Here is a 14,506-nt window from a genome sequence, read left to right as displayed (position 1 = left end):
TAGCAAATGTTCACTTTACTCTCAGATCAAATTGATGTTTTCGAAGATGTTCACTGCCGACAGTATTCTTAAAACTTTTTCTTCAGATGGCACTGGGAACCGATTCTTAAAATGGACCAAACGTGTTTCGGAGTATAATTTTGGTCTTACTCCTTCCTCAGTGGTTTTTTAGCGTCCGGCCACTGTTAGCCCATCGTCCACCCCACCGCTGATCAGCTTCGGACCATTGATCAGCGAGTTTGAATCGTTTTAAAAATAATACAATTTGGGGCTTTCTTTTTTCTTTTTTTTCTGTTAGGTTTAGGGTGGGTTAGGGTAGGGTATAAGTGAACGTGAACACCCATCCCCCACACACACGCACACTAAATAAAGTTTTACACACACACACACACACACACTCCCCTATGGCCCGCCGGACGTTCTCGGCCAAGGAGGCATATGCCCTGCTTGTCTCCAACTCCGAGAGCCCCAGTGAGGATGAGGATGAACCCACTTTCCTCTTGTCATCCACATCCTCCTCATCATCTAGTGATGATGATGAGCCCCAAAGGTGGCGGAGACGCAGCCAGGCAGAGCCAGGGGCCCCCCATGCCAGGGACCCTGTGTCCCACACTAGTATGAGCAGCCCTGGGGCTCGTACTAGTTTTCCGGCCCACCAGATAAGTCCACCTGAGCCCCCTACTGGTGAACTTGTCTGGTGTACCCCAGAGGATTTTGAGCCCATGATTCCTGACTTTGTTGGCCAGCCAGGAATCCAGATTCCCACAGTGGGCTTCACTGAATATGACTTTTTTAGTTTTTTTTTCAGTGGCCACTTTTTGAATCTGATGGTAGAGCAAACGATCTTGTTCATCCAACAGTTCATTGCTCAACATCCGGGCTCCTTTTTGGCTAGGTCTGGTGGCTGGACTTCGGTCAGTGCAGCCGAGATGAGGACGTTTAGGGGCCTCGTGCTGCACATGGGCCTAGTCAAAAAACCCACTGTCAGGCAGTACTGGAGTGGGGACGTCCTCTACTGTATGGCCATGACACATTCCCGTTTTGAGGCCATTCGGAAATGTCTGCATTATGCAGATAATGCAGCATGTCCCCCCCGAGGTGATCCTGCCTATGACCACTTGTACAAAATCAGGCCGGTCATCGATCACTTCAGGGCCAAATTTTTAGATGCCTATTTACCTGGAAGGGAGGTCGCTGCTGATGAGTCTCTCATTGCTTTCAAGGGGAGACTCATTTTCCGCCAGTATGTTCCCTCTAAGCCGGTAAGGTATGCTGTGAAGCTGTACAAACTTTGTCACTGCGCTCATCACATGGTCCATCACATGATCCATAACCAAGGTGATGGACCATGTGATGAGCGCAGTGACGTCACCAAAGGTCCTTTTCTCCCAGGTCATCAAAGAAGAAGAAAGAAGACAAGGCGGGCTGCGCGAACAAGTGGATGAGGTGAGTTTAATTATTATTATTTTTTTAAACCCTCCATCCCTAATTTACTACTCTGTCTTAAGAATGCTATTATTTTCCCTTATAACCATGTTATAAGGGAAAATAATCAAATTTACACAACACCAATCCCAAACCCGAACTTCTGTGAAGAAGTCTAGGTTGGGGTCTGGGTACCAAACATGCCGATTTTTCTCACGTGCGTGCAAAACGCATTAAAACGCTTTGCACTCGCGCGGAAAATTTGTGCATTTTCCCGCGAGGCAACCACACCCTATCCGGCCCTCACACACGACGCCCGTGTGAAAGAGGCCTGAAGCATTCACACAGACCACTATCTATCCTAACTGCTAAAGCCGGGCTCAGTGTAAAGTCTATGAGCCCATCTGGAACAGTGAGGAGAACCAGTTGTCTGTGTGAGAGCTTCTAATGACTTGGTTTAGTGATAAGCGGTGGTCTCAGCACTTGGATCCCCACCAATCAAAACCTTTCAAATGTCTCTATATGTAACTATAAAAAAGCACTTTTGACAGGCAGGGAGTAAAAAACGCAAAAATGGTTGCAGTGTGAAGGGTGAATATGTGCACATTTAATGATTTCAGTCCTACTGACCTCAATACTACTGAGCACCGAGGGAGATTTTTGAAGAGACCTGTTCAATATCATTTCTTACAGTCTGAATGATAATGACCGCTTCCATTATGGAAGCGGTCATTAGCATGTAGGAGGCACAAGGAGGTGATGGCAGCACTGTGCTGGTTGTTCTTCCCTCCCCTGGTCTTCTTCCAGGTCCCGCTGTGGTGAACTGATTATGCACAGTGGCAGAACATAGTGCATGTAGACATGCACTATGACCTGACGTTGTGCTCGTCAGGTCACTGTACACAGCGGGACCCGGAAGAAATGATGGATCAGTGAGTGCTGGATATGCAGCCTTGTTCAGAACAAGCCAGGTAAGAGGTCTGATGGGGTCTGGGGGTACCATCTGAGGCTGATTGAGGGTCTGATCTGAATCTGATGGGGGCTAATCTGAGGCTGATGGGGGCTGTGGGGTCCCATCTGAAGCTCATTAGGTCTGGGAGTCCTATCTGAGGTCAATTGGGGGTCTGATCTGAGTCTGATGAAGGGTAGGGGGGTCTGATGGGGGGCTGATCTGAGGTTAATGGAGGTTGGGGGGTCTGAACTGAGGCTAATGGAGGTTGGAGGGTTCTGACTGAAGCTGATGGAGCTTGAGGGTCTGATTTTCATGTCTGTTCTGAGGTCAGATGAAGAATGGGGGTCTGATCTGGGGGGTCTGCTCTGAGGTCATATTTTCCTCTTCCAAATCCTAGGTGCGTCTTAAAGTCTGGTGCAGTAATACAATGTATCAATCGGCACTGCGGTGAAGTGGAGTAGCGGTGCACGTGTCTCTGGGCCACTGTCCCGTATAGATAAGGCGAAAAGAGACCAGCACTCGCTTGTCAAACTGTGAACTAACAGTGAAAGAGCACCCGTTTAAATAACCCGCCAAACCTCAGACCCTGTGAGAGGTAGTCATGGCAACCTAATAAACAGTAAACAGAAGGAGAAGCAAAATGGGAGGGTTGAAGGAGGGGGGAGTTTGTTGAATAAGAAAAATCTGTGGCATGGTGAGAATCATTATAGTTCATAGAAGACATCCATCTTATCGATATGTAGTCATAAATTCATTTCACGTCCGCTGTAAGAAAATGATATATATGATCATTATCATCATCAATTCTTTTTTAATAAAAAGCTATTTAATGCATAGTCCTGGTTTAGTCCTCTGGGTTCCAGTGTCTGAAGACGATGAATCCAATAAGCCTCTCTTTTAAGCAGAAGTTTGTGCCTGTCGCCACCACGTTGCGGTTGGGGGACACTATCAATGATCTGGAAGCGTAATTGAGCAATTGTATGTCTATGTAAGTGAAAATGGTGAGGAATGGGTTACATCAGGTTTCCTTTCCGTATGATGGATTTGTGTTTTGAAAACCTGTCTTTCATCCTCATAGAGGTCTCCCCTACATACACTAGACCATAAGGGCACTTCAGGATATACAGTTGCAAGAAAAAGTATGTGACCCCTTTGGAATTATATGGATTTCTGCACAAATTGGTCATAAAATGTGATCTGATCTTCATCTAAGGGCTCTTTCACAATAGCGTTGTTGTGTTCCGGCATAGAGTTCCGTCGTCGGGGCTCTATGCCGGAAGAATCCTCATCAGGATTATCCCGATGCATTCTGAATGGAGAGAAATCTGTTCAGGATGCATCAGGATGTCTTCAGTTCCGGAACAGAACGTTTTTTGGCCGGAGAAAATACCGCAGCATTCTGCGCTTTTTGCTCCGGTCAAAAATCCTGAACACTTGCCGCAAGGCCGGATCCGGAATTAATGCCCATTGAAAGGCATTAATCCGGATCCGGCCTTAAAGGGACACTGACAGGCCTCCTGAGCATATTTAGCTCTTTATATGCCCTCCTAGGTCTTGTAATAAGTTTCCCATTCATATAAGTATTATCCCTGTGCGCATTGTAAACTGTGAAAAATAATCTTTATAATCACCTGTCAATCAACTGTCCTTTCTGCCCAAGGGGCGTTCTTTGCGCCGCATTTGTGCCCAGCCGCGCCCCAACTGCCGGATCCTTAGAGACGCCCATCTCATTAGAATTCACTTCGCTGGGCGGTATTTTTCGGTCCCCAACATTCGGAGATCCCGCGCATGCCCAATACGAAGTTACGGCAGGCGCAGTTACGCAGGCGCAGAATGGAGAGGCTAAAGCGGCCTCATAGAAACATAGGGGACGCAGGCGCGATGTGATCCCAGGTGAGCGAGGGAGCCGGGCGCATGCGCAGATAATGCTATTGAGGCCGATGACCGTAACTTCGTATTGGGCATGCGCGGGATCTCCGAATGCCGGGGACAGGAAAATACCGCCCAGCGAAGTGAATTCTAATGAGATGGGCGTCTAAGGATCCGGCAGTTGGGGCACGGCTGGGCACAAATGCGGCGCAAAGAACGCCCCTTGGGCAGAAAGGACAGTTGATTGACAGGTGATTATAAAGATTATTTTTCACAGTTTATAATGCGCACAGGGATAATACTTATATGAATGGGAAACTTATTACAAGACCTAGGAGGGCATATAAAGAGCTAAATATGCTCAGGAGGCCTGTCAGTGTCCCTTTAAGCTAAACGTCGTTTCGGCGCATTACCGGATTCGACGTTTAGCTTTTTCTGAATGGTTACCATGGCTCCCAGGACACTAAAGTCCTGTTTGCCATGGTAAAGTGTAGTGGGGAGCGGGGGAGCAGTATACTTACCGTCCGTGCGGCTCCCAGGGCGCTTCAGAGTGACGTCAGGGCGCCCCACGCGCATGGATGACGTGATCGCATGGATCATGTCATCCATGCGCATGGGGCACTCTGATGTCATTCTGGAGCGCCCCGGGAGCCGCACGGACTGTAAGTAAACTGCTCCCCCGCTCCCCACTACTACTATGGCAGCCAGGACTTTAATAGCGTCCTGGGTGCCATAGTAACACTGAACGCATTTTGAAGACGGATCCGTCTTCAAATGCTTCAGTTCCCTTGCGGTGTTACGGATCCGGCGGGCACCTGCGGCAAATGGAGTGCTCGACGGATCCGGACAACGCAAGTGTGAAAGAGGCCTAAGTCACAACAATAGACAATCACAGACTGCCAGTCTACTTAAACTAATAACACACAAATAATTAAATGTTACCATGTTTCTATTGAACACACCATGTAAACATTCACAGTGCAGGTGGAAAAAGTATGTGAACCCTTAGACTAATGACATCTCCAAGAGCTAATTGGAATGAGGTGTCAGACAACTGGAGTCCAATCAATGAGATGAGATTGGAGGTGTTGGTACAGCGGCCCTGCCCTATAAAAAACACACACCAGTTCTGGGTTTGCTTAAGACAAGAAGCATTGCCTGATGTGAATGATGCTTCGCACAAAAGAGCTCTCAGAAGACCTATAATTAAGAATTGTTGACTTGCATAAAGCTGGAAAGGGTTATTAAAGTATCTACAAAAGCCTTGCTGTTCATCAGTCCACCGTAAGACAAATTGTCTATAAATAGAGAAAGTTCTGCACTGCTGCTACTCTCCCTAGGAGTGGCCGTCCTGTAAAGATGACTGCAAGAGCACAGCGCAGACTGCTCAATGAGGTGAAGAAGAATCCTAGAGTGTCAGCTAAAGACTTCCAAAAGTCTCTGGCATATGCTAACATCCCTGTTAGCGAATCTGCGATATGTAAAACACTAAACAAGAATGGATTTCATTGGAGGATACCACAGAGGAAGCCACTGCTGTCTAAAAAAAACATTGCTGCATGTTTACAGCTTGCACAAGAGCACCTGGATGTTCCACAGCAGTACTGGCAAAATATTCTGTGGACAGATAAAACCAAAGTTAAGTTTTTGGAAGAAACACACAACACTATGTGTGGAGAAAAAGAGGCACAGCACACCAACATCAAAACCTCATCCCAACTGTGAAGTATGGTGGTGGGGGCATCATGGTTTGGGGCTTCTTTGCTGAGTCAGGGCCTGGACGGATTGCTATCATTGAAGGAAAAATGAATTCCCAAGTTTATCAAGACATTTTGCAGGAGAACTTAAGGCCATCTGTCCACCAGCTGAAGCTCAACAGTAGATGGGTGTTGCAACAGGACAACGACCCAAAGCATAGAAGTAAATCGATAACAGAATGGCTTAAACACAAGAAAATACGCCTTCTGGAGTGGCCCAGTCAGAGTCCTGACCTCAACCTGATTGAGATGCTGTGGCATGACCTCAAGAAAGCGATTTACACCAGACATCCCAAGAATATTGCTGAACTGAAACAGTTCTGTAAAGAGGAATGGTCAAGAATTACTCCTGACCCTTGTGCACGTCTGTGTAATGACCGACATCACACACAGGGAGGGAAAAGGGAAAGCCCTGCCCAAGGGAGAGGGAAAGGTGGTGACCCCTAACTCACCTTGCGGCTGGCACCTGACTGCCCTGACTCCCTAGACGGGTTCCTCACCCGTGCGGCGATCACGTGCCTAAACCCTGGCTTTCCCTAGAATGAGCCCTAGATAGTGAACGGGCCGGTGGGATCGCTAGTCCGCACCACTGTCACTAAGAGGGAAACACCAGGGAGAGGACAGACAAAACAGACAAACACATACACCCAGGTGGGCGACCACAATAGGCCACAAAGGTCCAACAGGGATCCGGAGGGTAGCGTTCTGGACCAACTACCAGAGAACGCAGCAACACAACTCCAGAGGGTCAGAATAGATGTCCAGGCAGGAAGCTCTATATCTGGCAACCAGAGAAGTGTGAGAGGGGAATATAAGGAGGTTGGGAGTGCTGGACAAGGAACAGCTGAGGAGAAGGAGCTACGGATCCCTGAGTGAGCCAAAAGGGTTTGCAAAGCAAACCCAGAAAGCTACCATAAGGAAACAGCCCTATCTTACACAGAGCGTGCAGCCAACCGCTGCGACTTCCTGACCCCGGGTATAACGGAGTCAGGCGTGGTTCTTGACACCCTCGTGACATTACCCCCCTCTCTACGAGGGGCCTCCGGACACTCAGGACCAGGTCTCTCAGGATGAGAGGCATGAAAAACCCGAACTAGCCTGTCGGCATTTACCTCAGACGCAGGAACCCACATTCTTTCCTCGGGACCGTAACCTCTCCAATGCACCAGATATTGAAGAGAGCGGCGGACCCGACGAGAATTAACAATTTTGGATATCTGAAATTCTAGATTACCATCCACGACAACAGGAGGGGGTGGCAGCTTTGACGGTTCTAGAGGTGGAACATATTTTTTGAGTAACGACTTATGAAAAACATTATGGATTTTAAAAGTCTGAGGTAACTCCAGGCGAAAAGCCACGGGGTTGATGATGGCTACAATTTTGTAAGGGCCAATAAACCTAGGACCCACTTTCCAAGAGGGAACCTTCAATTTAATATTCCTAGTAGACAACCACACATAGTCATTCACTCCTAGGTCCGGACCTGGTGACCGTCTCTTATCAGCCATGCATTTGTATTTACCTCCCATATTTTTCAAGTTAGCTTGCACCTTCTGCCATACCGATGAAAGAGATGACGAAAACCGTTCCTCTTCGGGAACCCCAGAAGACCCCCCCTCTTTGAAAGTACAGATCTAATGGTCACGTCCACAGACACACAGGGGGAAGGGTAGTGACCACTGTGCTCCACCCTCACCCCTGGCCCTGCCTACTTGCCTCACGAGTCCTGATGACAGGGGACAACTATGGACTGGAGGACAGAGGAGTGGAAGAACCTTGCCCTAACTCACAAGAACGGAGTTTCTCTCCTAGCTCCTGCACCCTCTGTGTCAAGTTAGAGACATGGTCAGTCAGGGTAGTAAGAGGATTCATGATACAGTGGTTATTGGGCCTGTTAATCTGTAACGGTCACGTCCACACACACACAGGGGGAAGGGTAGTGACCACTGTGCTCCACCCTCACCCCTGGCCCTGCCTACTTGCCTCACGAGTCCTGATGACAGGGGACAACTGGACGACAGTCCCTAACTTAGGATATGTGCAGGGAAGACAGACAAGACAAAATACGGAACATGAACGGACCGGGTCAGAACCAAGAGAGCTACGCAGTACAACGGATTAAGCAAAGAATGGTCAGGAGAAGCCGGGGTCAAATACCAGGAGAGTAGCGAAGTACAAGAGGAGTCCTAAGAGAGTAGTCAGGTCGGAGCCGAGGTCACAATACCAGGATGTATGCGCAGTACAGGAGGAGCAGGCAGAGGATCGTCAGGGAACAGGATCAGGTAAATATTCAGTAGTCCAACAAATAGCCAGGAACCTAGAAATTAACAGGCAACCTGTGGCCAGCAGGCTGCCTGTATTTATAGTGGGGAGTGAGGGTCATGTGACGTGGCCAGCGTCACATGACCGACAGGCCAACCAGTCGAGCACCGAGTGATCAGCTCGGCACTCAAGGCAGACTAGGAGCAGGGAGCCACCCAGTCAGCAAAGCCGCCCTGGGAATGAGGTCAAGTACAAATCCTCATTCCCAAAGCTAAGCAACAGGTCTGCGGGCGATGGGGGACCGAGTGCACCTTCGGAACCCCGTGACAACAGAATTGGGGATGAAAACCATATGCACCAAGAAATGGTGACTTGCCAGTGGATTCCTGACGACGATTATTTATGGCAAACTCAGCTAACGGTAAATATGATGACCACAACTCTTGGTTTTCAGACACAAAACATCTTAGATATGTCTCCAGGTTTTGGTTGGTACGCTCAGTCTGTCCATTCGACTGAGGATGGAAAGCTGAGGAAAAGGACAAGTGTACCCCCAAACGGGAACAAAAAGCTTTAGAAATAAACTGGGTACCCCGATCCGAAACAACATCGGAGGGGACCCCGTGAAGCTTCATGATTTCACTAACGAATACCTGAGCAAGAGTCTTAGCATTAGGTAGTGCGGGTAACGCAATGAAGTGTACCATTTTGATAAACCTGTCCACTACTATCAAAATAACTGTTTTACCCGCAGACAAAGGTAAGTCAGTGATAAAATCCATTGACAGATGTGTCCATGGTCTATTGGGAATGACGAGTGGTAATAGAGACCCTGCAGGACGTGTATGTGAAACTTTTGCGCGCGCACAGGTAGAACAAGAAGACACAAAATCCAATACATCCTGACGCAACCTTGGCCACCAAAAACGACGAGACAATAGCTCCAAGGTTGCTTTACTTCCCGGGTGCCCAGCAAGTGCCGAATTATGATGTTCCTTTAATAATTTGAAACGTAGGTTCAACGGTACAAACAATTTCTCTGAGGGGCAAGAGACCGGAGCGTCCCCCTGGGCCTCTAACACCTTCCCCTCCAGAACAGAGTGTACCGCAGAAACAACCACTCCTCTTTGAAGAATGGGTACCGGATCACTCACATTACCCCCTCCAGGAAAACAACAAGATAGTGCATCAGCCTTGGTATTTTTTGCCCCAGGACGATAGGTAATAACAAAGTTAAACCTGGTAAAAAATAGCGACCACCTAGCCTGTCTAGGGGTGAGACGCTTAGCTGATTCGAGGTACAGAAGATTTTTGTGGTCCGTAATCACAGTGACGGGGTGGACTGCCCCCTCTAAAAAGTGACGCCACTCCTCAAACGCAAGTTTAATAGCTAATAGTTCCCTATTGCCAATATCGTAGTTCTTTTCTGCTGCAGATAGTTTTTTAGAAAAGAAAGCACAAGGACGCCATTTGCCAGGAGACCCTGAGACAGCACTGCCCCCACTCCCACCTCTGACGCATCGACTTCAACAATAAAAGGCTGAGAGACATCAGGTTGGACTAGTACAGGTGCTGAGGTAAACCTCTCTTTTAGAGAGGAAAAAGCAACTTTAGCGGCGTCAGACCATTTAGAAAAATCTGTCCCCTTCCTAGTCATGTCAGTAAGGGGTTTTACAATAAGTGAATAATTTTTAATGAATTTCCTATAGAAATTCGCGAAGCCCAAGAACCGTTGTAGTGCTTTGAGGTTCTCAGGAAGATCCCAATCTAAAATTGCCTGGACCTTCCTAGGATCCATACGGAAACCTGACACAGATAAAAAATAACCTAGGAATTGTATCTCCTGAACGGCGAAGACACATTTTTCAATTTTAGCATATAATTTATTCGTCCGTAGGACCTGCAGTACTTGTCTGACATGCACCTCATGTGTTCTCAGATCAGACGAATAAATTAAAATATCATCTAGGTATATTACCACAAACCTGCCGATTAGATGACTAAAAATGTCATTAACGAAATGTTGAAAGACAGCAGGAGCATTGGTCAGACCGAAAGGCATAACTAGATTTTCATAATGCCCCTCAGAAGTGTTTAAAGCTGTCTTCCACTCATCCCCCTCCTTAATACGAATCAGATTGTAGGCCCCCCCTAAGATCAAGTTTGGAGAACCACCTAGCACCCGCAATCTGGTTAAACAGGTTAGGAATGAGAGGGAGAGGGTATGGGTCTCGGATGGTTATCCGATTTAATTCGCGAAAATCTAGGCAAGGACGCAGGCCCCCATCTTTCTTTTTAACAAAGAAAAACCCTGCAGCCACGGGTGAAGAAGAGGGTCTGATGTGTCCTTTAGCCAAGCTCTCGGAGATATAATCTTTCATGGCTTGTCTCTCTGGACCCGAAAGATTATATAACCTGGTCTTGGGTAATTTTGCGCCGGGAATAAGGTTAACCGGGCAATCATAAGGACGATGAGGTGGTAACTTCTGACAACCCTTTTCAGAAAAAACATCCTCAAAATCCGAAATAAATGTAGGTAGGGTAGTTATGGAGGCGACTAAGCAATTGCTATTTAAGCAATTTTCTCTGCACTGCTCACTCCACTCCAATATCTCCCTGGCCTGCCAATCCACCACTGGATTGTGCGCTACCAACCAGGGAAGACCCAGCACTACCGGAGTGGGAAGCCCCTCCAGAACATAACATGAAAGCATCTCGTTATGGTGGTCCCCTACCCGAAGGTGTAAATTATGAACAATGTGGGTGAGGTTTCTCTGAGACAGAGGAGCAGAATCAATAGCGAATATGGGAATAGGTCTCTGTAGCGTACAGAGAGACAAACCCATAGTGCGGGCAAAATGGGCATCTATCAAATTTACCCCTGCTCCACTGTCTAGAAAGAAAGAAATAGTCTCCGTCTTATCACCAAAAACAATAACCGCTGGCAACACAAATTGCGATGTACGTATGGAGGAAACGTATACCCCCCGGCTGACATCCTCCACACAGCCTGGGGTTAGTAGTTTTCCGACGGTCTTTTGTTTCTGAGGAAAGAAGGACAGACATTAATGAAATGACCCCTCTCCCCACAAAAAAAACAAACCCCACGCCTACGGCGAGCCTCAGGAGGACGGACCTGACGAGTAGTTCCTCCTAGCTGCATAGGCTCGTCTAAGTCCGTACAGACTAACTGCTGCTTGGGAGGGGTTACCAATTGCTCCGGTTTTTTCAACCTGTCCCTAAGGCGTCTATCTATTTGGATAGAAAGGGACATAACCGCATCAAGGGAAAAGGGGGTCTCATATAATGCAAGCGCATCCTTAACCCTTTCGGATAACCCTGAGCAGAACTGACTCCTGAGAGCCGGGTCGTTCCATTGGGTATCCGTAGCCCACCTACGGAAGTCAGAGCAATACTCCTCTACCGGCCGCTCTTCTTGTAGGAGTCTCCGTAATCTTGATTCAGCCAGTGCGACTCGGTCAGGGTCGTCATATATGAGACCCAAGGCCCCGAAAAACTCATTCACTGACCGAAGAGCCTGGGAATCAGTAGGTAAAGAGAACGCCCAGGACTGCGGGTCCCCCTGCAGCAGGGAAATAACAACCCCCACCCGCTGTTCTTCATTACCAGAGGAGTAAGGGCTCAGTTTAAAATATAATTTACAGGCCTCACGGAATGTCAAAAACTTGTCCCTTCCCCCAGAAAATCTGTCAGGGAGAGGGACCTTGGGTTCCGCAACAACCTGGTTACCAGTTGGGCTTGCGGTCAGTTGTAATTGCTACTGTTGCTGGAGGACCTCCAGCGCACGCCTATTCTCTCTGCCTTCAGACCCCGCTGAAGAAGGTCGTACAGACCGAAACGTTCGGGATTTTTCTATCTGATATGGCATAAAATACTTACTATATGTAAATGAATTTGCACTGGATGTATATTAACAGCATTCTGTTTACTAAGAATTAAATGAAATTATTCTTGCAAAAAAACTTTTTGGAGTGCCGTGGATATTTAATCTATATTGTCTAAACCACTCTCACAGGCACCCACACTGGACCCAAGGTGTGCAGAGTACATAATTATTCAATCAGTTGCTGGAGGACCGACGCCTTCAATCCTGCCACCTCCAAAGACAGGCCATGAAATTGTTTGGACAGAGCATCAATTTGATCCATACTGGATTCTAAGTAGGTAAAAAAAAATTTTTTTTTTACCTACACAAAATAAGGGCCAGATATAATGTAATGACCGACGTCACACACAGGGAGGGAAAAGGGAAAGCCCTGCCCAAGGGAGAGGGAAAGGTGGTGACCCCTAACTCACCTTGCGGCTGGCACCTGACTGCCCTGACGTCCCTAGACGGGTTCCTCACCCGTGCGGCGATCACGTGCCTAAACCCTGGCTTTCCGTAGAATGAGCCCTAGATAGTGAACGGGCCGGTGGGATCGCTAGTCCGCACCACTGTCACTAAGAGGGAAACACCAGGGAGAGGACAGACAAAACAGACAAACACATACACCCAGGTGGGCGACCACAATAGGCCACAAAGGTCCAACAGGGATCCGGAGGGTAGTGTTCTGGACCAACTACCAGAGAACGCAGCAACACAACTCCAGAGGGTCAGAATAGATGTCCAGGCAGGAAGCTCTATATCTGGCAACCAGAGAAGTGTGAGAGGGGAATATAAGGAGGTTGGGAGTGCTGGACAAGGAACAGCTGAGGAGAAGGAGCTACGGATGCCTGAGTGAGCCAAAAGGGTTTGCAAAGCAAACCCAGAAAGCTACCATAAGGAAACAGCCCTATCTTACACAGAGCGTGCAGCCAACCGCTGCGACTTCCTGACCCCGGGTATAACGGAGTCAGGCGTGGTTCTTGACACCCTCGTGACAGTCTGATCTGCAACTACAGGAAACGTTTGGTTGAAGTTATTGCTGCCAAAGGAGGTTCAACCAGTTATTAAATCCAAGGGTTCACATACTTTTTCCACCTGCACTGTGAATGTTTACATGGTGTGTTCAATAAAAACATGGTAACATTTAATTCTTTGTGTGCTATTAGTTTAAGCAGACTGTGATTGTCTATTGTTGTGACTTAGATGAAGATCAGATCACATTTTATGACCAATTTGTGCAGAAATCCATATCATTCTAAAGGGTTCACATACTTTTTCTTGCAACTGTATATAATAAATTGTTAATAAATGTGCCTCGTATGGGTATCCTTTCTCCTGTGTGTGGATGAGTGAGGTGTGTGCCTTTAATGATTCTGGAACAATGTACACAACTCACACAAGGAAAGGTTCCAGATCTTGGAGTGGAGAGCGTGCTCTGTCTGGAGAACCCTCTATTATTCCCAATGTCAGCTCTTATTATTTTATCCCTGATGTTGCTTGCCCTTTTATAACAAACCATCGGTGGGCTCTGAAATTCTTCTACCTGCAAATAAGACTGGGCTATTACATTCCAATGTTTATAAATGACAGACCTGATTTTTTGTTCATCCAAGGGTGGTATTTTATGATTTAGGGGAATGCGTGGTTTCTTTGGAATTTTTCTACTTGTGTCTTATCTACCTTTTCCCATTGTTCTATCAGCAAATTTCTGGAATAACTTCTGGCCAAGAACTTGTCAGTCAGTTCATTTAGTCTGACCTCACAGTTTTCTGTGTCACTGACTATCCGCTTTACCCTCTGATATTGGGAATACGGGAGGGATTTTTTTGTGAAGTTTGGATGATTGCTTTGGAATGTAAGTAAACTATTCCTGTTTGTTTCTTTGACATACAGGTCAGTATGAACAAGTCCATCCACCCCCTTAATTACCCATGTGTCTAAGAAGGACATTTTCTGTGGGTCATAGTGTATTTTGAATTGGAGTTCTGGCCAGATGGAATTGATATAGGTGGTACATTTTTGGAGGGTTCGCACATCGCACCGCCACACGCTGAAGATATCATCTATAAAGCGTCGCCAAAAAATGCAATTTTGTTGATATATTTAGTTGGAATATATATAGATATTCTCAAAATGGGCCATGTACGAATTTGCGTATGGCGGTGTCACGTGCGAACCCATCGCGGTCCCACGCCGCTGCTCATAGAATGTGTCCTGGAACAAGAAATAATTTTGCTCACATTTTGGTCACATGTAATAGCCCAGTCTTATTTGCAGGTAGAAGAATTTCAGAGCCCACCGATGGTTTGTTATAAAAGGGCAAGCAACATCAGGGATAAAATAATTAGAGCT

At 47.1% G+C, this 14,506-nt stretch overlaps 1 long non-coding RNA gene across 1 annotated transcript; it reads right to left on the bottom strand.

Annotated features, from left to right (window-relative positions):
* Positions 1–262: 262 nt before the first annotated feature.
* Positions 263–12,350, bottom strand: LOC120991552. Its single transcript, XR_005776718.1, has 3 exons — positions 12,253–12,350; positions 6,076–6,089; positions 263–275 (listed from the first exon to the last, which is right to left on the bottom strand). It is a non-coding gene; the product is annotated as an uncharacterized LOC120991552 (long non-coding RNA).
* Positions 12,351–14,506: the final 2,156 nt, after the last annotated feature.

This window comes from Bufo bufo, chromosome 2 (genome assembly GCF_905171765.1).
Source record: "Bufo bufo chromosome 2, aBufBuf1.1, whole genome shotgun sequence".
Taxonomy (NCBI): Eukaryota; Metazoa; Chordata; class Amphibia; order Anura; family Bufonidae; genus Bufo; species Bufo bufo.
This window is presented reverse-complemented; position numbering and strand designations above follow the sequence as displayed.